The sequence below is a fragment of the Orcinus orca genome, chromosome 13 (genome assembly GCF_937001465.1).
Source record: "Orcinus orca chromosome 13, mOrcOrc1.1, whole genome shotgun sequence".
Classification (NCBI taxonomy): Eukaryota; Metazoa; Chordata; class Mammalia; order Artiodactyla; family Delphinidae; genus Orcinus; species Orcinus orca.
Genome location: NC_064571.1, coordinates 4,884,731 through 4,912,554, shown reverse-complemented (window position 1 = coordinate 4,912,554; position 27,824 = coordinate 4,884,731). Strand labels below are relative to the sequence as shown.

Sequence of the window (27,824 nt, the reverse complement as noted above, 5' to 3'; positions counted from 1 at the left end):
GTGGAGAGAAAGGAACCCTCCTACACTGTTGGTGGGTGTGTAAATTGGTGCAGCCACTATGGAGAACAATATGGAGATTCTTTAAAACTATAAATAGAACTACTATGTGATCCTGCAGTCCTGGTCATCTAGTTGGAGAAAACCATAACTGAAAAAGATACATGCACCCCAAAGTTCATAGCAGCACTATTTACAATAGCCAAGACATGGAATCAACCTAAATATCCATCAATAGATAAATGAACAAAGAAGATGTGGTGTATATACATACAATGAAATATTACTTGGTCAAAAAAAAGAATGAAATAATGCCATTTTCAGCAACATGGATGGATCTAGTGCTTATCATACTAAGTGAAGTAAGCCAAAGACAAATATCATATAATATCACTTATATTTTAAAAATCTTTAAAAAAAGATACAAAACAAAAATAGACCCACAGACACAGAAAAACTTAGGGTTACTAAAGGGGATGTGGGGGGACAGGTATAAATTACGAGTGGGGGATTAAGATATACACAGCACTATATATAAAGTAGATAACCAAAAAGGACTACTGTATAGCATATATATTTATCTGAATCAATTGACTGTATACCTGAAACTAATGCAAAATTGTAGTTCAACTATATTTTAATTTAAAAAAGGGTATTGGGGATAATATTCATTTAGCTTTCTGAACTTTCTGGGCAGAGCTGGTGCCTTGTCAACTCCAGCTGCCTTCTTGTCTGCTGCTTTGATGACATCCACAGTTACTGTCTATCTCATGTCATGAACAGCAAAACGAACAAGAAGGATAGTCATAGAGGTTCACAACACACATGGGCTTGCCAACAAGCATATCAACAATGGCAACATCACCAGATTTCAAGAATTTGGGGACATCTTCCAGCTTGTTTTTCCAGAATGATGATCAATCTTCTCTTTCAGCTCAGCAAACCTGTAAGCAATGTGAGCTGTGTGACAGTCCAGCACAGGTGAATATCCAATGCTGATTTGTCCTGGATGGTTCAAGATAATCACTTGAGCTGTGAAGCCAGATGTTTCCACCGGTGGGTCATTTTTGCTGTCACAAGCCACATTGCCATGACAAACATAGTTGAGAGACATGCTCTTGACATTGAAGCCCACATTGTCCCCCGGAAGGGCTTTACTCAAAACTTAATGGTGCATTTCAACAGACTTTACTTCAGTTCTAACAATGACTGGAGCAAAGGTGACCACCATGCCAGGTTTGAGAACGCAAGTCTCCACTTGACCCAAAGGGACAGTACCAGTAACACCAATTTTGTAGACATCCTGGAGGGGCAGATGCAAGGACTTGTCAGTTGGACAAGTCGGTGGCAAGATGCAATCCAGAGCTTCAAGCAGTGTGGTTCCACTGGTATTGGCAACTTTACAGATGATTTTCCATCCCTTGAACCATGGCATGCTAGCACTTGGCTCCAGCATGGTTCCACCATTCCAGCCAGAAATTGGCACAAATTCTACTGTGTCACAGTTGTAGCCAATTTTCTTAATGTAGGTGCTAAATTCCTTAATAATTTTCTTGTATCTCTTCTGGCTGTAAGGTGACCAGTGGAATCCATTTTGTTAACTCCGACAATCAGTTCTTTCACGCCCAGAGTGTTAGCCAGAAGGGCATGTTCTTGGAGATACCTGCTTCAAATTCACAACACCAGCAGCAACAATCAGGACAGCGCAGTCGGCCTGGGATGTGCCTGTAATCATGCTTTTGACAAAGTCTCTGTGTCCTGGGGCATCAATGATGGTCACATAGTACTTGCTGTTCTCGAATTCCCACAGGGAGATGTCAATGGTGATAACATGCTCATGTTCAGCTTTCAGTCTGTCCAAGACCCAGGCATACCGTAAGCAGCTTTGGGCAGGAAAGAGCTCTCTGCAGGAGACACCTCTTGCCCTGTCCCTAACCTTAAACAAAGCACCTCCATATTCTACACATCTACAGCCCTAGCACACCTTTCAAATCTTTGGATCACATAATACCTTCCTAATCTGTTAGCTCTTTCCATAGATCAAAGAAGTAGAAATGAAGAATAAGTAATTAACAGATGACGAAATCTCTTCCCTGGCTTTCCCTTCAGTAATCTTGTGAAAAAGCTGTGTGAACAAGATAGCATCTAAAGAAAAACCACAAGAAGTCTATAAGCCTGCAGACGAGCCTGCGTACAGTGGGGGATGGTGACCATTCTGATCCCCTATCTCAGTGATTAACTGAGATTACACCCTTTTACCCTTTAAAAACTTTCATGGTCAAGCAGAAACTTTGGAGGTGGGTTTTGGGGGACACTGAGTCCACCATCTAACCAGATTGCTGGCATTCTGATGAAAAGCAGCTTTCCTTTCTACCAACATCTCTCTCTCATGTATTGATTTTCGAGTGGCGAGCAGCTGGATCTGATTTGGTAACAGATGTTTTGGCACCCAATGTGGAGCTGAACTCTCATGATATTTGGGTCCTCTGGGCTTCCTGGAGTAAGGCCACCAGCCACAGCAATGCACCAGGACAGTAGTGATGAGTCAGCTGCTTGTGGCTAGCTGGCCTTCGTGGGGAAATTTCTGGGGAGGTCTTGGCCGCTGACTAAGCCAATTTTTTAGAGGACTCTCCTGGTCTCTTTCCTGCCTGACACCAGCTGCCTTTTTACTTCAGGTTGATAGAAATGAAACTTGCAACTTTAAGAGCTGATGGGCTCTAGATGTGGGTAAATCTGCTGGAGCTAGCACCAGCCAATCTCTCTTACCTGTTCTGTGGCAGCTTGCTGCCCTTTGACCTTGATGAGTGTCAGTCTTCGCTGCCATAGAGTGTCAATTCTTTAAGGGAGCAAAAAAAAGTGAGATTCCAAATTGGTCTCTCCACGGGCTTGAGGAGGATTTGGGTTTGTGACCAGTCTGGTTTGTGAATTTGTGTTTCGTCTCTATCTTTTGTCTTTTGAAATGGGAAAGATTTTTGTTATGAGACAATGACTAAGAGAAAGATGGTATTTTATTATAACATTGTGTGGCCACAATACTCTTTAGACTCTAGAGAAAAACTGGTTAAGATGAAACTCTTTTTTTTTTTTTTTTTTTTTTTTGCGGTACATGGGCCTCCCACTGTTATGGCCTCTCCCGTTGCGGAGCACAGGCTCCGGACATGCAGGCTAAGCAGCCATGGCTCACGGGCCCAGCCGCTCCGCGGCATGTGGGATCTTCCCGGACCAGGGCACGAACCCGTGTCCCCTGCATCAGCAGGCGGACTCTCAACCACTGCGTCACCAGGGAAACCCAAGATGAAACTCTTTTGAAACTCCAAAACAGATTCCTTTCCTTGTATATGCAATTAGAAAAATCTAGCTTGGAAAAATATCTCTTTAAATTCTGATCCTTAGAGAAGGGCCTTTCTGGGAGAAGTTGTTTCCTGTGCCTTTGAGATGTAGATGATCTACCTGGGCTCTTAGGAGCTTATGTAATCAACGTGTGATCCTTGGACTGAAGGCTCCATCAGCCAAAGTTTAGTTCATAAGCCTTCTAAGGGTTTATCAAGAACAAATAGTAAAGCCTTTATCATCTGAGCAAGCAACGTTTATTCCTTTGTAAACTAGTAAGTTTATATTGTAATACCTGATTCATAACTGAGTTTTTAAATATATTTTTAAATTTTTATTTTTTAAATGTATTTATTTTTAGTTGTGTTGGGTCTTCGTTGCTGCACGCTGGCTTTCTCTAGTTGCAACAAGTGGGGACTACTCTTCATTGCAGTGCGCAGGCTTCTCATTGTGGTGGCTTCTCTTGTTGCAGAGCACAGGTTCTAGGTGTGCGGGCTTCAGTAGTTGTGGCTCGTGGGCTCTAGAGCGCAGGCTCAGTAGTTGTGGTGCATGGGCTTAGGTGCCCTGCAGCATGTGGGATCTTCCTGGACCAGGGCTCGAACCCATGTCCCCTGCATGGGCAGGTGGATTCTTAACCACTGCACCACAAGGGAAGTCCCATAACTGAGTTTTTTCAAGTGAACCTATGAGAGCTCTAGTGTTGTCTGTTTATATGTCTGTGAACACATTATACATATGAAATATCTCTACCTCTGGAAAATATTATCAAAATTGAATCTATAAAGAGCTCTACTTAACTGACTTAAAAGTAAGCAAGCACTTACAAATTAAATATAAAAGTAGCTAGACAAAATGGCTTTCAGGTTCATGTGAACTGGGAATTATTCAATATTAGGTTGATATCTGGTATTTAGGTTAGTTTAAGTTTGCTGATCTAATTAATGTAGAAATGTCTTTAGAGTCATGAACATTAAGTATAATACTTTTATTATACTTGGGTTTAATAGAAATAACAAACAAGACCTTGTTATATCTGTTGCAAATTTGTCAGCAAGAAAATTAAATTATTGTGATAAAATTCTTATAAGTAAATTGAATGCAAATGAGGCAAGAGTTTTTGGGTGAATTGTTTAGAAATGATCATGTTTTAGACATGTGTACTTAAACATAATAACTCCAGATATTTGGTAAATTGAAATCTTAGAGTTATGCCAAATTGAGTTAAATGATGGAAGTTTAATAACTAGGTCATTCCCTCCCAAAAAAGAAATATTGAAATATTACCTGACATTGGCTTCCCTTTTTGGAAAAACTAAAAGTGTTCAGAACTATCGATGAATATGTTTGGTGCCACCCTTAGATATTCTCTATAAGAAAGCACCTATATTTAGAAATTATTATTGGTATTTATATTTGCCAATCTATTGAATGCTAATGCAGAAGACAGTTCATAATTGCTTATTTCTTAGTTTTCACTGGAAACTAAGATTTTAAGAGTTGAGGATTCTATCTTAATCATGTAGCTAAGGCTACTAGAAATAATAAAGAAATACATTTCAGTATACAGTAGGAAAGTAAGATGTGTGTTTTAAAAAAGGAGGTATAAAGGATGGAATTACATTTCATTAAGGGAAAAGTAATTTTGTCTTAGAGCTGGTTGTCTCTAGATGGGAAAAATAAGGGACAAACTATTTGGATACAGAAAGTGATGGAAGTTTTGTGGAAAAGAAATCCTAAGATAAACGGTTTGTGCATGGATAGAATTGACCAAATTTAGATTTAATTCAATTTAGTAAGCAGATTTTCTTGTTAAAAGTAAGCTGGGGGCTTCCCTGGTGGCGCAGTGGTTGAGAGTTCACCTGCCGATGCAGGGGACACAGGTTCGTGCCCCGGTCTGGGAGGATCCCACATGCTGCGGAGCGGCTGGGCCTGTGAGCCATGGCCGCTGAGCCTGTGCGAACGGAGCATGTGCTCCGCAATGGGAGAGGCCACAACAGTGAGAGGGGCCCACGTACCACAAAAAAAAAAAAAAAAAAAAGTAAGCTGGTATAAGACTGGAGTTTAATTTTCTCTCTGTTAAGGGAAGAAAGTTTTCTTGGAGTGTTGCTTTTGATAACAGATTGTGTGAGTTTCTGTGCCTTTAAGTAATTTTTTTGGAAAACTTTCTTAAAGCCTTTAGTTAAGTGAATAAGTAATATTTCACAGTGACCTCATGTGTTTTAAAACCTTTCTGATATATTTAACAAACTTCCCAAATATCAAATTCTAACTAAATTTCTTTTAACCTCCAGCTAACTCTGAGATGTGCTTGCTTCAAAGGAACCCTGAGACATATCAGAGAGGAATGTAAAACTAATTAGGCTTATTTGGTATGTTAAAATTACTTGAGAAACATTCTCAACTGATTGGAGATGAACTTTCGGTTATATAAGTAAATGTCATTAATATAGATATTCCAAAATTTATATGAAATTCCTAAAATCTGCTATGCCCTGATATGTTGTCATAATTCTAGGTGTTATCTTAAAATGTTGCATGTCACAACATCTTGGTTAAGCTCCTTTGTAAAAAAAATTGTAATTATATCTCTAACGTTGCGTTTTTAAGCCCGTTGCCATTCATAGACAGTTATGTTTTGCAAAGCATCAGCTTCTTCATCTTCAGGAAGATTCATGGAAAATGACTTTGACAAGTACAGGTATCTGAAAACTTTAAAGCATACAGCTAAAATGGGTAAGAAATTTTAAAGAGTCTAAGGGAAACTGATTTCACAAAGCTAAGCAAAAAAGATTACATAGAGAGGAACCATGATGGTGGAGTAGAAGGATGTGCTCTCATTTCCTCTTGTGAAAACACCAGAATCACAACTAGCTGCTGGACAATCATCAACAGGAAGACACTGGAACTCACCAAAAAGGATACCCCACATCCAAAGGCAAAGGAGAAGCCACGATGAGATGGTAGGAGGGGTGCAATCACAGTAAGATAAAATCCCATAACTGGTGGGTGGGTGACTCACAGACTGGTGAACATTTATACCACAGAAGTCCACCCACTGGAGTGAAGGTTCTGAGCCCCGTGTCAGGCATCCCAACCTGGGGGTCTGGCAACAGGAAGAGGAATTCCTAGAGAATCAGACTTTGAAGCCTAGTGGGAATTGATTGCAGGACTTTGACAAGACTGGGGGAAACAGAGACTCCACTCTTGGAGGGCACACACAAAGTAATGTGCGCATTGGGACCCAGGGGAGGGAGCAGTAACCCCAGCAGAGACTGAACCAGACCTGCCTGCTAGTGTTGGAGGGTCTCCTGCAGAGGTGGGGGGTGGCTCTGTTTCACCGTGGGGACAAGGACACTGGCAGCAGAAGTTCTGGGAAGTACTGCTTGGCGTGAGCCCTTCCCAGAGTCTGTCATTAGCCCCACCAAAGACACCAGGTATGCTGCAGTGTTGGGTTGCCTCACACCAAACAACCAACAGGGAGGGAACCCAGCCCCATCCATCAACAGTCAAGTGGATTAAAGTTTTACTGAGCTCTTCCCACAAGAGCAACAGTCAGCTCTACCCACCACCAGTCCCTCCCATCAAGCCTCTTAGATAGCCTCATCCACCAGAGGGTAGACAGCAGAAGCAAGAAGAACTACAATCCTGCAGCCTGTGGAACAAAAACCACATTCACAGAAAGACAGACAAGATGAAAAGGCAGAGAGCTATGTCTCAGATGAAGGAACAAGATAAAACCCCAGAAAAACAACTAAATGAAGTGGAGATAGGCAAACTTCCAGAAAAAGAATTCAGAATAATGATAGTGAAGATGATCCAGGACCTCGGAAAAAGAATAGAGGCAAAGATCGAGAAGATGCAAAATATGTTTAACAAAACCTAGGAGAATTAAAGAACAAACAAACAGATGAACAATACAATAACTGAAATGAAGACTACACTAGAAGGAATCAATAGCAGAATAACTGACGCAGAAGAATGGATAAGTGATCTGGAAGACAGAATGGTGGAATTCACTGCTGCTGAACAGACTAACGAAAAAAGAATGAAAAGAAATGAAGACAGCCTAAGAGACCTCTGGGACCACATTAAATGCCACAACATTTGCATTATAGGGGTCCCAGAAGGAAAAGAGAGAGAGAAAGGATGAGAGAAAATATTTGAAGAGATTACAGTTGAAAACTTCCCTAACATGGGAAAGGAAATAGCCACCCAAGTCCAGGAAGCACAGCAAGTCCCATATAGGATAAACTCAAGGAGAAACACGCCAAGACACATAGTAATCAAACTGGCAAAAATTAAAGACAAAGAAAAATTATTGAAAGCAGCAAGGGAAAAATGACAAATAACATACAAGGGAATGCCCATAAGGTTAACAGATGATTTCTCAGCAGAAACTTTACAAGTCAGAAGGGAGTGGCATGATATATTTAAAGGTATGAAAGGGGAGAACCTACAACCAAGATTACTCTACCCAGCAAGGATCTCATTCAGATTCAATGGAGAAATCAAAAGCTTTACAGACAAGCAAAAGCTAAGAGAATTCAGCACCACCAAACCAGCTCTACAACAAATGCTAAAGGAACTTCTCTAAGTGGGAAACACAAGAGAAGAAAAGGACCTACAAAAACAAACCCAAAACAATTAAGAAAATGGTCATTGGAACATACATATCGATAATTACCATAAACGTGAATGGATTAAATGCTCCAACCAAAAAAAACAGGCTTGCTGAATGGATACAAAAACAAGACCCATATATATGCTGTCTACAAGAGACCCACTTCAGACCTAGGGACACATACAGACTGAAAGTGAGGGGATGGAAAAAGATATTCCATGCAAATGGAAATCAAAAGAAACCTGGAGTAGCTATACTCATATCAGATAAAAGAGACTTTAAAATAAAGACTGTTACAAGAGACAAAGAAGGACACTACATAATGATCAAGGGATCAACCCAAGAAGAAGATATAACAATTATAAATATTTATGCACCCAACATAGGAGCACCTCAATACATAAGGTAACTGCTAACAGCTATAAAATAGCAAATCGACAGTAACACAATAATAGTGGGGATTTTAACACCTCACTTATACCAATGGGCAGATCATCCAAAATGAAAATAAATAAGGAAACAGAAGCTTTAAATGACACGATAGACTAGATAGATTTAATTGATATTTATAGGACATTCCATCTAAAAACAGCAGATTACACGTTCTTCTCAAGTGCGCATGCAACATTCTCCAGGATAGATCACACCTTGGGTCACAAATCAAGCCTCGGTAAATTTAAGAAAACTGACATAATATCAAGCATCTTTTCTGACCACAACACTATGAGGTTAGAAATGAATTACAGGGAAAAAACGTACAAAACACAAACACATGGAGGCTAAACAGTACGTTACTAAATAACCAAGACATCACTGAAGAAATCAAAGAGGAAATCAAAAAATACCTAGAGACAAATGACAATGAAAACATGATGATACAAAACCTATGGGATGCAGCAGAAGCAGTTCTAAGAGAGAAGATTATAGTTATACAAGCCTACCTCAAGAAACAAGAAAAATCTCAAAAACATTCTAACCTTACACCTGAAAGAACTAGAAAAAGAACAAACAAAACCCAAAGTTAGCATAAGGAAAGAAATCATAAAGATCCGAGCAAATAAATGAAATAGAAACAAAGAAAACAATAGCAAAGATCAATAAAACTAAAAGCTGGTTCTTTGAGAAGATAAACAAAATTGATAAACCATTAGCCAGACTCATCAAGAAAAAGAGGGAGAGGACTCAAATCAATAAAATTAGAAATGAAAAAGGAGAAGTTACAACAGACACTGCAGAACTACAAAGCATTCTAAGACACTACTACAAGCAACTGTATGCCAATAAAATGGACAACCTGGAAGAAATGGACAAATTCTTAGGAAAGTATAACCTTCCAAGACTGAACCAGGAAGAAACAGAAATTATGAACAAACCAATCACAAGTAATGAAATTGAAACTGTGATTAAAAATCTTCCAACAAACAAAAGTCCAGGACCAGATGGCTTCACAGGTGATTCTATCAAACATTTAGAGAAGAGCTAACACCCATCCTTCTCAAGCTCTTCCAAAATATTTCAGAGGAAGGAACACTCCCAAACTCATTCTATGAGGCCACCATCACCCTGATACCAAAACCAGACAAAGATACTACGAAAAAGAAAATTACAGACCAATATCACTGATGAATATAGATGCAGAAATCCTCAACAAAATACTAGCAAACAGAATCCAAGAACAAATTAAAAGGATCATACACCATGATCAAGTGGGATTTATCCCAGGGAGGCAAGGATTCTTCAATATATGCAAAATCAATGTGATACACCATATTAACAAATTGAAGAATAAAAACCAGATGATCATCTCAATAGATGCAGAAAAAGCTTTTGACAAAATTCAACACCCATTTATGATAAAAACTCTCCAGAAGGTGGGCACAGAGGGAACCTACTTCAACATAATAAAGGCCATATATGACAAACCCACAGCAAACATCATTATCAATGGTGAAAAATGCAAAGCATTTCATCTAAGATCAGGAATGAGACAAGGATGTCCACTCTCACCACTGTTATTCAACGTAGTTTTGGAAGTCCTAGCCACAGCAATCAGACAAGAAAAAAATAAAAGGAATACAAATTGGAAAAGAAGAAGTAAAACTGTCACTGTTTGCAGATGACATGATACTATACATAGAGAATCCTAAAAATGCCACCAGAAAACTACTAGAGCTAATCAATGAATTTGGTAAAGTTGCAGGATACAAAATTAATCCACAGAAATCTCTTACATTCCTATACACTAATGATGAAAACTCTGAAAGAGAAATCATGGAAACACTCCCATTTACCATTGCAACAAAAAGAATAAAATACCTAGAAATAAACCTACCTAGGGAGACAAAAGACCTGCATGCAGAAAACTATAAGACACTGATGAAAGAAATTAGAGATGATAACAGATGGAGAGATATACCATGTTCTTGGATTGGAAGAATCAATACTGTGAAAATGAGTATACAACCCAAAGCAATCTACAGATTCAATGGAATCCCTATCTAATTACCAATGGCATTTTTTACGGAAGTAGAACAAAACATCTTAAAATTTGTATGGAGACACAAAAGACCCCGAATAGCCAAGGCAGTCTTGAGGGAAAAAAACGGAGCTGGAGGAATCAGACTCCCTGACTTCAGACAATACTACAAAGCTACAGTAATCAAGACAATATGGTACTGGCACAGAAACAGAAACATAGATAAATGGAACAACATAGAAAGCCCAGATATAAATCCATGCATCTATGGTCAACTAATCTATGACAAAGGAGGCAAAGATATATAATGGAGAAAAGACAGTCTCTTCAAGAAGTGGTGCTGGGAAAACTGGACAGCTACATGTAGAAGAATGAAATTAGAACATTCCCAGCACCATACACAAAAATAAACTCAAAATGGATTCGAGACCTAAATGTAAGACCGGACAGCATAAACCTCTTAGAGGAAAACATAGGAAGAACACTCTTTGACATAAATCACAGCAAGATCTTTTTTGATCCACTTCCTAGAGTAATGGAAATAAAAACAAAAATAAACAAATGGGACCTAATGAAACGTCAAACCTTTAAAGCTTTTGCATAGCAAAGGAAACCATAAACAAGATGAAAGACAACATTCAGAATGGGAGAAAATATTTGCAAACGAATCAACAAAGGATTAATCTCCAAAATATATAAACAGCTCATGCATCTCAATATTAAAGAAACAAAAAATCCAATCCAAAAATGGGCAGAAGACCTAAATAGACAGTTCTCCAAGGAAGACATACAGATGGCCAAGAAGCACATGAAAAGCTGCTCAACATCACTAATTATTAGAGAAATGCAAATCAAAACTACAATGAGGTATCACCTCACACCAGTTAGAATGGGCATCATCAGATAATCTACAAACAACAAATGCTAGAGAGGGTGTGGAGAAAAGGGAACCCTCTTGCACTGTTGGTGGGAATGTAAGTTGATACAGCCACTATGGAGAACAGTATGGAGGTTCCTTAAAAAACTAAAAATAAAATTACCATATGATCCAGCAATCCCACTACTGAGCATATACCCAGAGAAAACCATAATTCAAAAAGACACATGCATCCCAATGTTCATTGCAGTACTATTTACAATAGCCAGGTCATGGAAGCAACCTAAATGCCCATCAACAGATGAATGGGTAAAGAAGATCTGGTACATATATACAATGGAATATTACTCAGCCATAAAAAGGAATGAAATTGAGTCACTTGTGGAGCCATGGATGGATCTAGAGACTGTCATACAGAGTGAAGTCAGTCAGAAAGAGAAAAACAAATATCGGATTCTGGAGAAGACGGTGGAAGAGTAAGACACAGAGATCACCTTCCTCCCCACAGATATACCAAAAATACATCTACACGTGGAACTCCTCCTATAGAACACCCACTGAATGCTGGCAGAAGACCTCAGACCTCCCAAAAGGCAAGAAACTCCCCACGTACCTGGGTAGGGCAAAAGAAAAAAGAAAAAACACAGATAAAAGAATAGTGACAGGACCTGCACCAGTGGGAGGGAGCTGTGAAGGAGGAAACGTTTCCACACACGAGGAAGCCCCTTCACGGGCGGAGACTGCGGGGCGGTGGAAGGGGGAGCTTCGGAGCCATGGAGGAGAGCACAACAACACGGGTGAGGAGTGCAAAGTGGAGAGATTCCCGCACAGAGGATCGGTGCCGACCAGCACTCACCAGCCCGAGAGGCTTCTCTGCTCACCCACTGGGGCGGGCGGGGGCTGGGAGCTGAGGCTAGGGATTTGGAGGTCAGATCCCAGGGAGAAGACTGGGGTTGGCGGCATGAACACAGACTGAAGGGGCTAGTGCACCACGGCTAGCCGGAAGGGAGTCCGGGAAAAAGTCTGGAGCTGCCAAAGAGGCAAGAGACTTTTTCTTCCCTATTTTTTTTTTTTTTTTTTTTTTTTTGCGGTACGCGGGCCTCTCACTGTTGTGACCTCTCCCGTTGCAGAGCACAGGCTCCGGACGTGCAGGCTCAGCGGCCATGGCTCACGGGCCCAGCCGCTCCGTGGCATGTGGGATCTTCCCGGACCGGGGCACGAACCCATGTCCCCTGCATCGGCTGGTGGACTCTCAACCACTACGCCACCAGGGAACCCCTTTCTTCCCTCTTTGTTTCCTGGTGCGCGAGAAGAGGGGATTAAGAGCGCCACTTAAAGGAGCTCCAGAGACGGGTGCGAGCCGCGGCTAACAGCGTGGACCCCAGAGACAGGTATGAGACGCTAAGACTGCTGCTGCAGCCAACAAGAAGCCTGTGCTTGTGCAAGGTCAGGTCACTATCCCCACCTCCCCTCCTGGGAGCCTGTGCAGCCCGCCACTGCCACGGTCCCGTGATCCAGGGTCAACTTCCCCGGGAGAATGCACGGTGCGCCTCAGGCTGGTGCAATGTCACGCCGGCCTCTGCTGTCGCAGGCTCGCCCCATATCTGTACCTCTCCCTCCCCCTGGCCTGAGTGATCCAGAGACCCCAGCGCAACTGATCCTTTAACCCTGTCCTGTCTGAGTGAAGAACAGACATCCTCAGGTGACCTACACGCAGAGGCAGGGGGAAATCCAAAGCTGAACCCCGGGAGCTGTGCGAACAAAGAAGAGAAAAGGGAAATTTCTCCCAGCAGCCTCAGGAGCAGCGGATTAAAGCTCCACAATCAACTTGATGTACCCTCCATCTGTGGAATACCTGAATAGACAACGAATCATCCGAAATTGAGGAGGTGGACTTTGAGACCAAAATTTATTATTTTTTCCCCTTTTCCTCTTTTTGTGAGTGTGTATGTGCATGCTTCTGTGTGAGATTTTGTCTGTATAGCTTCGTTTTCACCAATTGTCCTAAGGTTCTGACCGTCCGGGTTTTCTTTTCTTAAAAAAATTTTTTTTCTTAATAATTATTTTTTATTTTAATAACTTTATTTTATTTTATCCTACTTTATTTTATCCTCTTTCTTTCTTTCTTTCTTTCTATTTTTTCTCCCTTTTATTCTGAGTGTGTGGTTGAAAGGCTTTTGGTGCTCCAGCCAGGAGTCAGTGCTGTGCCTCTGAGGTGGAAGAGCCAACTTCAGGACACTGGACCACAAGAGACCTCCCAGCTCCACGTAATATCAAACGGTGAAAATCTCCCAGAGATCTCCATCTCAACACCAGCACCCAGCTTCACTCAACGACCAGCAAGCTACAGTGCTGGACATCCTATGCCAAACAACAAGCAAGACAGGAACACAGCCCCACCCATTAGCAGAGAGGCTGCCCAAAATCATAATAAGTCCACAGACACCCCAAAACACACCACCAGACGTGGACCTGCCCACCAGAAAGACAAGATCCAGCCTCATCTTCCAGAACACAGGCACTAGTTCCCTCCACCAGGAAGCCTACACAACCCACTGAACCAACCTTAGCCACTGAGGAGAGACACCAAAAACAACGGGAACTATGAACCTGCAGCCTGCGAAAAGGAGACAGCAAAACAATAAGATATGCAAAATGAAAAGACAGAAAAACACATAGCAGATGAAGGAGCAAGGTAAAAACCCACCAGAGCTAACAAATGAGGAGGAAATAGGCAGTCTACCTGAAAAAGAATTCAGAATAATGATAGTAAAGATCATCCAAAATCTTGGAAACAGAATAGAGAAAATGCAAGAAACATTTAAAAAGGACCTAGAAGAACTAAAGAGGAAACAAGCAATGATGAACAACACAATACATGAAATTAAAATTACTCTAGAAGGGATCAATAGCAGAATAACTGAGGCAGAAGAACAGATAAGTGACCTGGAAGATAAAATAGTGGAAATAACTACTGCAGAGCAGAATAAAGAAAAAAGAATGAAAAGAACTGAGGACAGTCTCAGAGACCTCTGGGACAACATTAAACACACCACCATTCGAATTACAGGGGTCCTAGAATAAGAAGAGAAAAACTAAGGGACTGAGAAAATATTTGAAGAGATAATAGTTGAAAACTTCCCTAATATAGGAAAGGAAATAGTTAATCAAGTCCAGGAAGCACAGAGAGTCTCATACAGGATAAATCCAAGGAGAAATATGCCAAGACACACATTAATCAAACTGTCAAAAATTAAATACAAAGAAAACATATTAAAAGCAGCAAGGGAAAAACAACAAATAACACACAAGGGAATCCCCATAAGGTTAACAGCTGATCTTTCAGCAGAAACTCTGCAAGCCAGAAGGGACTGGCAGGACATAAAGTGATGAAGGAGAAAAACCTGCAACCAAGATTACTCTACCCAGCAAAGATCTCATTCAGATTTGATGGAGAAATTAAAACCTTTACAGACAAACAAAAGTTGAGAGTTCAGCACCACCAAACCAGCTTTACAACAAATGCTAAAGGAACTTCTCTAGGCAAGAAACACAAGAGGAGGAAAAGACCTACAATAACAAATCCAAAACAATTAAGAAAATGGGAACAGGAACATACATATCGATAATTACCTTAAATGTAAATGGACTAAATGCTCCCACCAAAAGACACAAATTGGCTGCATGGATACAAAAACAAGACCCATATATACGCTCTCTACAAGAGACCCACTTCAGACCTAGAGACGCATACAGACTGAAAGCGAGGGGATGGAAAAAGATATTTCATGCAAATGGAAACCAAAAGAAAGCTGGAGTAGCAATTCTCATATCAGACAAAATAGACTTTAAAATAAAGACTATTAGAAGAGACAAAGAAGGACACTACATAATGATCAAGGGATCAATCCAAGAAGAAGATATAAAAATTGTAAATATTTATGCACCCAACATAGGAGCACCTCAATACATAAAGCAAATACTAACAGCCATGAAAGGGGAAATCGACAATGACACAATCATAGTACGGGACATTAACATCCCACTTTCACCAATGGACAGATCATCCAAAATGAAAATAAATAAGGAAACACAAGCTTTAAATGATACATTAAACAAGATGGACTTAATTGATATTTATAGGACCTTCCATCCAAAAACAACAGGTTACACATTTTTCTCAAGTGCTCATGGAACATTCTCCAGGATAGATCATGTCTTGGGTCACAAATTTAGCCTTGGTATATTTAAGAAAACTGAAATCATATCAATTATCTTTTCTGACCACAACGCTATGAGACTAGATATCAATTACAGGAAAAGATCTGTAAAAAATACAAACACATGGAGGCTAAACAATACACTACTTAATAACGACGTGATCACTGAAGAAATCAAAGACGAAATCAAAAAATACTTAAAAACAAATGACAATGGAGACACGACGACCCAAAATCTATGGGATGCAGCAAAAGCAGTTCTAAGAGGGAAGTTTATAGCAATACAATCCTACCTTAAGAAACAGGAAACATTTCAAATAAACAACCTAACCTTGCACCTAAAGCAATTAGAGAAGAACAAAAAAACTGCAAATTTAGCAGAAGGAAAGAAATGATAAAGATCAGAGCAGAAATAAATGAATAAGAAATGAAGGAAATGATAGCAAAGAGCAATAAAACTAAAAGCTGGTTCTTTGAGAAGATAAACAAAATTGATAAACCATTAGCCAGACTCATCAAGAAAAAAAGGGAGAAGACTCAAATCAATAGAATTAGAAATGAAAAAGAAGTAACAACTGACAATGCAGAAATACAAAAGATCATGAGAGACTACTACAAGCAACCGTATGCCAATAAAATGGACAACCTGGAAGAAATGGACAAATTCTTAGAAATCCACAACATGCTGAGACTGAACCAGGAAGAAACAGAAAATATGAACAGACCAATCACAAGCACTGAAATTGAAACTATGATTAAAAATCTTCCAACAAACAAAACCCCAGGACCAGATGGCTTCACAGGCGAATTCTATCAAACATTTAGAGAAGAGCTAACACCTATCCTTCTCAAACTCTTCCAAAATATAGCAGACGGAGGAACACTCCCAAGTTCATTCTATGAGGCCACCATCACCCTGATACCAAAACCAGACAAGGATGTCACAAAGAAAGAAAACTACAGGCCAATATCACTGATGAACATAGATGCAAAAATCCTCAACAAAATACTAGCAAACAGAATCCAACAGCACATTAAAAGGATCATCCACCATGATCAAGTGGGGTTTATTCCAGGAATGCAAGGATTCTTCAATATATGCAAATCAATCAACATGATACACCATATTAACAAAGTGAAGGAGAAAAACCGTATGATCATCTCAATAGATGCAGAGAAAGCTTTCGACAAAATTCAACACCCATTTATGATAAAAACCCTGCAGAAAGTAGGCATAGAGGGAACTTTCCTCAACATAATAAAGGCCATATATGACAAACCCACAGCCAACATCGTCCTCAATGGTGAAAAACTGAAAGCATTTCCACTAAGATCAGGAACAAGACAAGGTTGCCCACTCTCACCACTCTTATTCAACATAGTTTTGGAAGTTTTAGCCACAGCAATCAGAGAAGAAAGGGAAATAAAAGGAATCCAAATCAGAAAAGAAGAAGTTAAGCTGTCACTGTTTGCAGATGACATGATACTATACATAGAGAACCCTAAAGATGCTACCAGAAAATTACTAGAGCTAATCAACGAATTTGGTAAAGTAGCAGGATACAAAATTAATGCACAGAAATCTCTGGCATTCTTATACACTAATGATAAAAAATCTGAAAGTGAAATCAAGAAAACACTCCCATTTACCATTGCAACAAAAAGAATAAAATATCTAGGAATAAACCTACCTAAAGAGACAAAAGACCTGTATGCAGAAAATTATAAGACACTGATGAAAGAAATTAAAGATGATACAACTAGATGGAGAGATATACCATGTTCTTGGATTGGAAGCATCAACATTGTGAAAACGACTCTACTACCCAAAGCAATCTACAGATTCAATGCAATCCCTATCAAACTACCATTGGCATTTTTCACAGAACTAGAACAAAAATTTTCACAATTTGTATGGAAACACAAAAGACTCCGAATAGCCAAAGCAATCTTGAGAAAGAAAAACGAAGCTGGAGAAATCAGACTCCCTGACTTCAGACTATACTACAAAACTACAGTAATCAAGACAGTATGGTACTGGCACAAAAACAGAAAAATAGATCAATGGAACTGGATATAAAGCCCAGAGATAAACCTATGCACATATGGTCACCTTACCTTTGATAAAGGAGGCAAGAATATACAGTGGAGAAAAGACAGCCTCTTCAATAAGTTGTGCTGGGAAAACTGGACAGGTACAGGTAAAACTATGAAATTAGAACACTCCCTAACACCATACACAAAAATAAACTCAAAATGGATTAAAGACCTAAATATAAGGCCAGACACTATCAAACTCTTAGAGGAAAACATAGGCAGAACGCTCTATGACATAAATCACAGCAAGATCCTTTTTGACCCACCTCCTAGAGAAATGGAAATAAAAACAAAAATAAACAAATGGGACCTAATGAAACTCCAAAGCTTTTGCACAACAAAGGAAACCATAAACAAGACCAAAAGACAACCCTCAGAATGGGAGAAAATATTTGCAAATGAAGCAATTGACAAAAGATTAATCTCCAAAATTTACAAGCAGCTCATGCAGCTCAATAAGAAAAAAACTAACAACCCTATCCAAAAATAGGCAGACGACCTAAATAGACATTTGTCCAAAGAAGATATACAGATTGCCAACAAACACATGAAAGGATGCTCAACATCATTAATCATTAGAGAAATACAAATCAAAACTACAATGAGATATCATCTCACACCAGTCAGAATGGTTATCATCAAAAAATCTAGAAACAATAAATGCTGGAGAGGGTGCCGAGAAAAGGGAACACTCTTGCAGTGCTGGTGGGAATGTGAATTGGTACAGCCAGTATGGAGAAGAGTATGGAGGTTCCTTAAAAAACTACAAATAGAACTACCATATGACCCAGCAATCCCACTACTGGGCATATACCAGGAGAAAACCATAATTCAAAAATAGTCATGTACCACAATGTTCACTGCAGCTCTATTTACAATAGCCAGGACATGGAAGCAACCTAAGTGTCCATCAACAGATAAATGGATAAAGAAGATGTGGCACATATATACAATGGAATATTACTCAGCCATAAAAAAGAAATGGAGTTATTTGCAGTGAGGTGGATGGACCTGGAGTGTGTCATACAGAGTGAAGTAAGTCAGAAGGAGAAATATAAATACTGTATGCTAACACATATATATGGAATCTAAGGAAAAAATAAATGTCATGAAGAGCCTACGGGTAGGACGGGAATAAAGACACAGATCTACTAGAGCATGGACTTGAGGATATGGGGAGGGTGAAGGGTAAGCTGTGACAAAGTGAGAGATTGGGATGGACATATATACACTATCAAATGTAGGGTGGATAGCTACTGGGAAGCAGCCGCATGGCACAGGGAGATTAGGTAGGTGGTTTGTGACCACCTAGAGGGGTGGGATAGGGAGTGGGGGAGGGAGGGAGACGCAAGAGGGAAGAGATATGGGAACATATGTATATGTACAACTGATTCACTTTGTTGTAAAGCAGAAACTAACACACCATTGTAAAGCAATTATACTCCAATAAAGATGTTAAAAGAAATCTCATATATTAACGCATGTATGTGGAACCTAGAATAATGGTACAGATGAACCAGTTTGCAGGGCAGAAGTTGACACAGATGTAGAGAACAAACGTAAGGACACCAAAGTGGGGAAACCGCGGTGGGGTCGGGATGGTGGTGTGCTGAATTGGGCAAGTGGGATTGACACGTATACACTGATGTGTATAAAATTGATGACTAATAAGAACCTGCAGTATAAAAAACAAAGAAAACAACTAATACTAAACTTTCTGTGGGTTATTTGTATGGAAATATGTTAATATAAGTGTTTCAGACATTACATGAAATTTCTAAAACTCTTATATGTTCTGGTATAATGTTATAAGTCATAATTCTAGTTATTACTTTAAAATGTATATCTCAAAAATAACTAAATTTCCTTGTCAATTGCATTATTATGACCTTTCATCAAATCTTTAACCGTGGTCATTTTTAAGTCTTTTGTCATTTACAGAGAGTTCTGGGTGTACTCTGATGCTTTTGCAAATATGTTCCTATAAAAGGGTTTCATCTTCAAGGAATTCATGGAAAAGATTGACAAGTACAGGTTTCTGGTAACTGACTATACTGCTGAACTGAATGAATAAGTATTTTCCGAACTCTAATGGAAAACTAATGACTTCATAAAAGTGCTAACAAAAGATCAAGATGAAAAAATATTACATGGGACTGAGTGAACTGATGAGGATGATTATAATTTTTATGACTTTCTGTTTGGAAAAAAAAAATCCCACAAGGACACAGAGGCAAAAAATATACAAATCAACTTTCACTGCAAAGTAAAGGAGCTATTACAGTGGAGGATTACTGGACTGAATGTCAATATTATGACATAGTATGAGTGTGTTTCATGTTTGGTAACTGCAATCATTGTTGCTTTTGTTGTGATCATACATTTACAATGCTTGGTGTCAGTTTATTTTTTGTAAAAATAAAATACAGTGTGTGAGTGAAAAAAAAAAAAGAGATAAAACAGTCTGAGGGGCTTCCCTGGTGGCGCAGTGGTTGAGAGTCCGCCTGCCGATGCAGGGGACACGGGTTCGTGCCCCGGTCCGGGAAGATCCCACATGCCGCGGAGTGGCTGGGCCCGTGAGCCATGGCCGCTGAGCCTGCGTGTCCGGAGCCTGTGCTCGGGCAACGGGAGAGGCCACAACAGTGGGAGGCCCGCGTACCACAGAAAACAAAGAAAAAACAGTCTGAGGAAAGGGTAATGATTAAAATTTTATTATCAGAAAAACAAAGAACAAACAAACCAAAAAAAAAAAAAGATTACATAGGAGTAAAGTGATGAATGTGGTTATATTTTTGGTTTTGTCTAAAATATTACTGGCTTTTAATCTGTGTTTTTTCCAGGTAAAAAGAAAACTTTCCCCTTAAGGTAATTATGACTTACGGGAATTTGGTAAATTATACCTTTGTAAGGAAAACTGAAGCAGTTTTCTCTCTACCTGATCCCTCCAGAAATTGGAAACTCTTAGTTCCAGCAGCTTTATCAGATAAATTAGGAAGGCCACCTCCTAACAGGTTCAGAAATCTTAAGGTATTTGGGAGACCTCAAAAAGGAAGGAATTCACCCAAATTTGTAAGATAAAACCTGTGACTAGCCCTTGGTGTGGTTTTCCTAAAGGCCTTTTCGAAGGTTCAATCTGAAGACTCCTTATGGAAAGTTTCAGCACAATCAGTTTAAAAAGAGCCTATATGATCAATTAATCACTCATTTTGCAAACAAATAATTTTAATTTGGCTGTATTTGGTAGAAATGAGGATAATTTTAGAGAGAAAATTATGTTTCAGTAGATATTAAAGTCTAGTTTTGTTAATTGTGGTCTGTATTTACTAAGATTCACATCCCAGATAGTTCCTCGCTGTTAGGTTATATTGTTGCAAAGTTTAATGGAATTAGTAAAAGGACACTCTATTTGTTTCTGAAGCTTATCTCAGTAATCTGTCTTTGGATGGAGATGAGATGCCCCATGACCTGCAACCAGATGATTATGCATAATTTAAAGGACTATCTCCAACCTAGATGGAAGGACTTTTATCAAATACTCTTAACTAGCTCATGCACAGCAAAACTGAAAGGAATTGAGTCTTTGATTAATATTTCCACTTAGAAAGGGCCTCTGCACTGGACTGGCCTATAGAGAGGATTGTTGACGTTAAAATCACCTTAAAACAATGCTCAGAGAGAGGAGAAACTATCAGACCAGGATAGGAAGAAGACGACATCTGAAGTGGAGAGCTGACCCAAGATGCTGGACCAGGCTTATATATCAATTACTTTGATAATTGCTCACACATTTGCTTATGAACCAACTGTATTTCACAATCTTATGCAGAGCTACATTTGACCCGGTTGGTAGGTTTATAGTCAATTAACTATACCCAGTACTTCTTGGTTACCTTGGTGGATTTTTCCACTCCATGGCTCTTACTGGTTAGCCCTTAGGGAATTTATTCTAGGAGAAAGAAATTATAGTTCTGTTCAGGCCACTACTGACGTTATTGGCCAGGGGAGGTGGGATCCCCTCCCCTGGCCAATAAATAATACCTGCTCTGATTCTGGTCATAAATGTAAATTTTCTTCTAAAGTTACTCAAGCTCAATCACAGCAACAAGCAAAATTTCAGCCAAAGAATATAACCTCCCACAATTATGGGATGGATTTATGTGGTTAACACCAGGCTATGGTCATTGAAGTTTAAAGGCTCCCTTATGTTGGGAACAATTAAACCACACTAAGGATATCCAGCCTAGTAACATTAGGAAATTGGGCTGGGTGCCCTATGGACAATGCCAAGATATAATTTCCCTTAAAGATAAGGTTTGGTACAGAATAGACTAAGTCAGATGACCTGGGGATATATTGGGCTGCACCTAATGGAAGTTCTTAACTTAAATTCTTACTTATGACCTTACTAATACTGCTAGCTATATTGTTTTCTATATTTCCTATTTTACAAAATTGTTGCTTCTTGTATTACCAAATGTATGACAGACTGATAAAAATAATGATGACTAGGCAACTTGAAACAGTTGATCAGATATATAGTTCTATGTAAGGTCAATGATTGTAATAGTGTAACTCTAGATATGGGAAGAAGCAACAAGAGGGAATTCTTTCCTGGACCATAACAGACTAGCAGGACAGGTGGTCCAGAGACTTTTGGCTACTGTTAATAAGGCCTAGTCCAGTAATAGCACATTGAGTGGCCTATTAACAAAATCCTCGCCTGACCTAGGAATGAACATTCCTAGCACCATGGGATGAAATGGTCATGAAATGCCTTCCAAACCATGGTCGAACTTATGACCATGAGGGGGCCCTGCAGACCAAAACTTGGCACTTGCCATCTGCCTCTGCAAGGATTGAGTCACAAGCCACTGCAGTTGCTGACCTTCAACACACCCTGAAGGGAGTTCAGGGTGGAGATCAGCAACGAGGCACTCCGTGTTCTGAGAAAAACTGGCAGGACAGGCCTTCAGGTAGTGAGATATTCTCAGGAGAAGCTTTCATGAGCCCAAATTCTTGCATCTCCTCATATCTAGAAAAGCACTAAAATCATTAATGGTGACACCTGCTTTGTCCATTAAGGAGAGAAATGTATTGTACAGTCAAAATGGAGTAGCTGTGGTTCAGACATCCAAGGTAAAACTGGGTGGCCACTGTGAATGTCATTTCATATACAATTCTGTATTGCCAAGAACTTGAATTCCCTGAGTTGTGTCGGACTCAGATACCACCAGCCATTCTGAAAGCAGTATCTGCTGGTGAAACTGAACAGCACCCTGTGGGTTCCTTGGTCAAGTTTATGATTAGCCTCTCTATCCAAAACGTTACTCCTTTTTTTCGGTCTGCACCTGTCCCTCCTCAGCATTGAGGAGTATCAGAGAAGAGGGGGGATGAGAACTGAGTAGAACCCTGCGGGCCCCCCATCCAGTATGGAGACCCCACCTTGTCTCCTGCCTCTTGTTTATAGAAAAGCCGAAGTCTCCCAGGCCTCACTGAGTCACAAAACAGCAGGCTGAGGCAGCTAATGATTAGGAAGATTGAGTCACAGTGTCTGATGCACATTCCTGAGTTGTTTTACAGATACTATAACTGCCAACAGAGGGAAAAAGCCAACTGCAATGATGACCAGACTGCAGCCATGACACAAACTGCTCTATCTTGAGCAGTACTGAGTCTAGGGCTAGCACAATTCCAAGAACGGCCTTAAGAAAATGGGATTAACACTATTGCTCATAATAATCTATACCTTTGTGGGCATCAAAATAATCGTAGCTTGTTCTTCCAGTATATGTAAACGGGCAACTACAGCTGTGAGCAAAGAGATGCTACAGACCCACGTCGACATCTTCCATGCTAAGAATACCGCGCCCTAAGTCGGCAGGAAGAAGTTACGGAAGATGGACTTTCACCCATAATCCCATAGAAATGGAATGATGTTCTAACAAGGGGGATTTGTGAGCAGCTTTTGGCAGGAAAGCTCTCTTTGCAGGAGGTCCCTTCGTCTTGTCACTAACCTCAAACCAGGCGCCCCCATGCTCTACTCATCTCCAGCCCTAGCACACCTTTCAAATCTTTTGATCACACAATATCTTACCTAATCTGTTGGTTCTTTCTGTAGAGATCAAAGTAGAAATGAAGAATAAGTAATTAACAGATGACCAGATCTCTTCCCTAGCTTCACTTTTAGTAATCGTGTGAACACACTGTGTGAACAAGATAGCATATAAGAAAAATCACAAGAGGTCAACAAGCCTGCACACCGTGGGAGATGGCGACAACTCTGACACCCTATCTCCATGATTAACTGAGATCACTTCCCTTGTTCCTTTTAAAAACTTCCATGGCTGAGCAGAATTTTCAGAGGTGGTTTTGGGGGGACACTGAGTTCACCGTCTACCCAGATTGCTGGCGTTCTGATGAAAAGCAACTTTCCTATCAATCTCTCTCTCTCATTGATTGATTTTCGAATGGCAAGCAGTCAGATCAGATTCGGTAACAGCACTATTCAGACCTTTTCTGTCCAGGTGGGATATACCTCTACCTATCCTGAAGAAATGGTCACGAACACCAGCAGGTATCTGAAATTTCCTGCAGCTCAAGGCATTCCAGTCCAGTCCTTGGTGGTGCAGGTTCCTCTGGGGAAGCTTAAGAGCACTCTTTGGGTTCTTTTTAGCACAAATCATACAATTCTGAGTGACTGGCTGGCTGGCCTGTTGTAGGTTAGGCCCCATTATCTATTTTTGAATCCATTAAGGTGGCATCTCTCCCAAAATAGGTACAGCACAGTGTCCAAGAGTGCCTCAGGAATCAGAACAATCGTACACTACATTTTCAGCCAGGTGAGGTGGGATCCAAGGGAAACCCCACTCTTTGTCCTTTTCTGACTCCACTGGCTGGTATTTTGACAAGTCAATCTGTGGGAGAAGTGATCCCCTTGCCTCAGAGCATATTGTTTTTGATTAGGTGTCCCAGTGTCCCTATTTAATGGGTTTCGTACTGGCCATGTGTTTTTGGCCTTCCCTTGGGCGTTGTTAGCACACACATCTGTTCTTACCTTTTCACAGACCTCGGAGGAAAGTGTTCTCTCTCTTTTCCTGGGGTTTTCATGAGCACCATCTGTAGGCTTAAAGCGTGTTTGGGTGGGACTCTGATGTCAAGCTGCTCTGGTGAAAAACTTCAGGGTGAGGTCTATCAGAAAGCTAATCACCTCGTTCTCTACGGGCAGTTTTACCCTGGACTCCTACAGGGAATCAGGTGCCTCAAGTCCAAGGGAGCCCCTGGACCTCTGAATTCATCAGAGTGTTCCTCTCTTCCTACCCTATGAGAGGCTCTCATCTTTTATTGTTTTTCATCTTATGATTTAGCCTAGGGTAATCTGATTTCCAGCGTTCATTCAGTAAGGAACAGGAAGTGCATTGTTCCTTCCCCAACAGTGGCTTACCTCTCTTCGGGTTACTCACCCTCTGGGAATCCGGTGTTGCTGCCAAAAAAGTGCATTTTGTTTTGCATCTTCTTTCTTCCGTTGTTATTCCCTATTGAACATTTTAAAAGCAACATCTACCAATTGAGAAGGGTTCACTCCAAATGTACCATCTAATTTTTGCCACTTTTCTCCTGATATCTGAGGCACTTTACCTCCCCCCCCCCCCACCAAAGAAGGTCAAATGTACCATTCTAATATTTCCAGGGGCTTCGGGATCTGAGTTAGTATAATGTCTGTAGTCTTGATAAAGCTCTTCCAAAAATTCAGAGGGGTCTCCTTTTTGGGCTGAGTTTCTTGAATTTTTCCAACGGCTTTTGCTTTGGTTCCCCTTTTTCAAAGCCCTGCACTAATAAGTAGTTCTCCAACAAAGGCATTCTTCCTTCATTGGCGTCTCAATTTGGTTCAGCTGTCAAGTTGGCTTCAGGTGTAGAGGATCCTCCCTATAAGGAGGGTTGCCATCTTTCCAACTAAATGAGTCTGAGAAACCCAGCCAGCTGGTCATTTGCATTTAGGTCCCTATGAGATGATGGCATAAGGGACATTATTCTGCCCCAGGAGTGTCTCCTGGCCAAAACTGGGTGCCCTGTTGGATCTTAGATGGTAATACCAGACACCATATCCCTGTGCTCCAGGAACTAACACAGGATTTTCTAACTGATCCCTAGAAGGAGGGATAGTCCTGATTGCCAGGGTCAGGAATTGGGGCTGGATAGACATGGAAGGTAGTGGAAGGGTTGGATATATTGGAATAACATCTGGAGTGGCAGGGACAGCTAGCTCAGCTGGAGGAGTTAAGGTTTGAAGCAATATATCCTCACTCTCATTACCTTCCCTTTCTTATTTTCCCTGATGTAATGATAGCAGAAATGCTTGTACATAAGGAATTTCATCATTCTTTCCCACTTCATTACAGAATAGCAACCGTAAAACCATAAACAGCAATTGATAATTTCTAACCATTAAAAGGATGCCTTTTTGCCTAGGCATCAACCAACTGGGTTGAATTCTGGGATGGGACTTTTGGAGATTTTAGGAACAAAGTGGAACCTTTCTCTTCTCCTCAGGAATGTCCCACAGCCAGGTCTTTTTTCCTTTTCTATTCCTTTCCTCCATTTGACATCAGTAAAAGTTTTAAACATCACAAAATTGATTTGGCTATAAATGGAGAAACAGTACCAAACAAAATGAAATGAAGAAACAAAAAGACAAACAGAAAATACTAAATAAACCCTCAAGTTTGGTCTTGGGGTTTTCCATATACCAATGACACAGGAGACCATAACAATGTAATGAACACAGCAAGGGTAGCAGTAAATGGTGCACAGGGTCCCAAGATAACCCCCTAAACCTCCTGTGGAGATCCTAACTGTGGCCACACATTATTACAATAAAATATCATCTTCTAACTCATGGGTTCATGGTTTTAATCAGATCACTTATCCAAAATGCACATCAGAGTACTTTCTTTAGAGATGGGGAATGTTTCACCTATCTTTAAAGACAGAAATTCAAGAGAAACAAAACACAAACAGCACACACAAATGCTAGCATACAAAGAAGCAAACTAAAGGCTCCAATCAAGATGGCAGAACAGAAGGACATGGAGCTCACCCCCTCCCACAAATACATCAAAAATACATCTACACGTGGAACACTTCTTACAGGATACCTACTGAACACTGAAAGAAGATCTCAGGCACCCAGAAGTGTAGGAAAGATCTCCCCGTAACTGGGAAGGATGAAAGAAACAGCAACAACAAAAAAGGAGGAAGTGGGATAGGACCTGAGCCCCTGGGAGGGAGCTGCAAAAGAGGAAAGGTTTCCATATCTTGGGAAGCCCTTTCACTGGCAAGGAGATCAGCCGGGACAGGAATGGAGTTTCAGAACTAGGAAGAGGGTGCAGCAGCCAGTGTGTGGCAGGCAGAACAGAGACAGACTGGCCCAGAAGATACTTGCTAGCTCACTGCAGTCTCCGGGCCTAGATGTGCACCTTTTGGTATGTGCTAGGGCTAGGTGCTAAAACCTGGGTTTCAGAGAACAGACCTGGGGAGAGGACTAGGGTTGCCTGCTCAGAGCTGGCCTGAAGGGGCTGGAGTGTGGTGTGTGCCCTGACTGGGTGTGTGTGTGTGGAAGAAGCCAGGGCCTGCCATAGAAGTGAAGCGCCATTGTTGAGGGGAGCGTGAAGGGAGGGGTGGGGTTTGCTTTAGCAGCCTGTGTCTTGGTGCCACCTCTATGAGCTCTGGGAGTGCACACGTGCCAGTGGTTTGCCCAAGCACAGAGGTGGGCCTGAAATCAGAGTTGAGCCCCAGGGGCTGCATGACTTAGGAAGCAGGGCTGAAATCTGAGTCCTATTTCTCAGCTGTATGATCCGAGGATTTATGCCACTGCCACAGGCTTTGTAAACTCCGCTCCTGTGGGACATCTGAGTGGACAAAGTGTGCTCCCGGGGCTGGGATGGGTCCAGCCTTAGCATTTGTGGGCTTTTTGTGTGCATGTTCACGGTGGTAAGGCTGTAGTCTGGGCTGCTTCCATAGCTCCCTAGGTGGGTCCAGATGTGCGACTACTACGGTCCTGATACCTGACCTCAGTTGATTGGTACCCACAGATCTATGCTGGTGGCTTCTGAACACAGCACCTGAGGGACACCAGGGCTGATTTCCTGCATTTCCACAGTGGAGGCAGGGCTGAGGGCAGTACCAACATCAAGGTACTTTGTGAGCCCA

General features: G+C 40.8%; 1 pseudogene; it reads right to left on the bottom strand.

Annotated features, from left to right (window-relative positions):
* Positions 1-289: 289 nt before the first annotated feature.
* On the bottom strand, positions 290-24,734 carry LOC101277365 (elongation factor 1-alpha 1-like; annotated as a pseudogene).
* Positions 24,735-27,824: the final 3,090 nt, after the last annotated feature.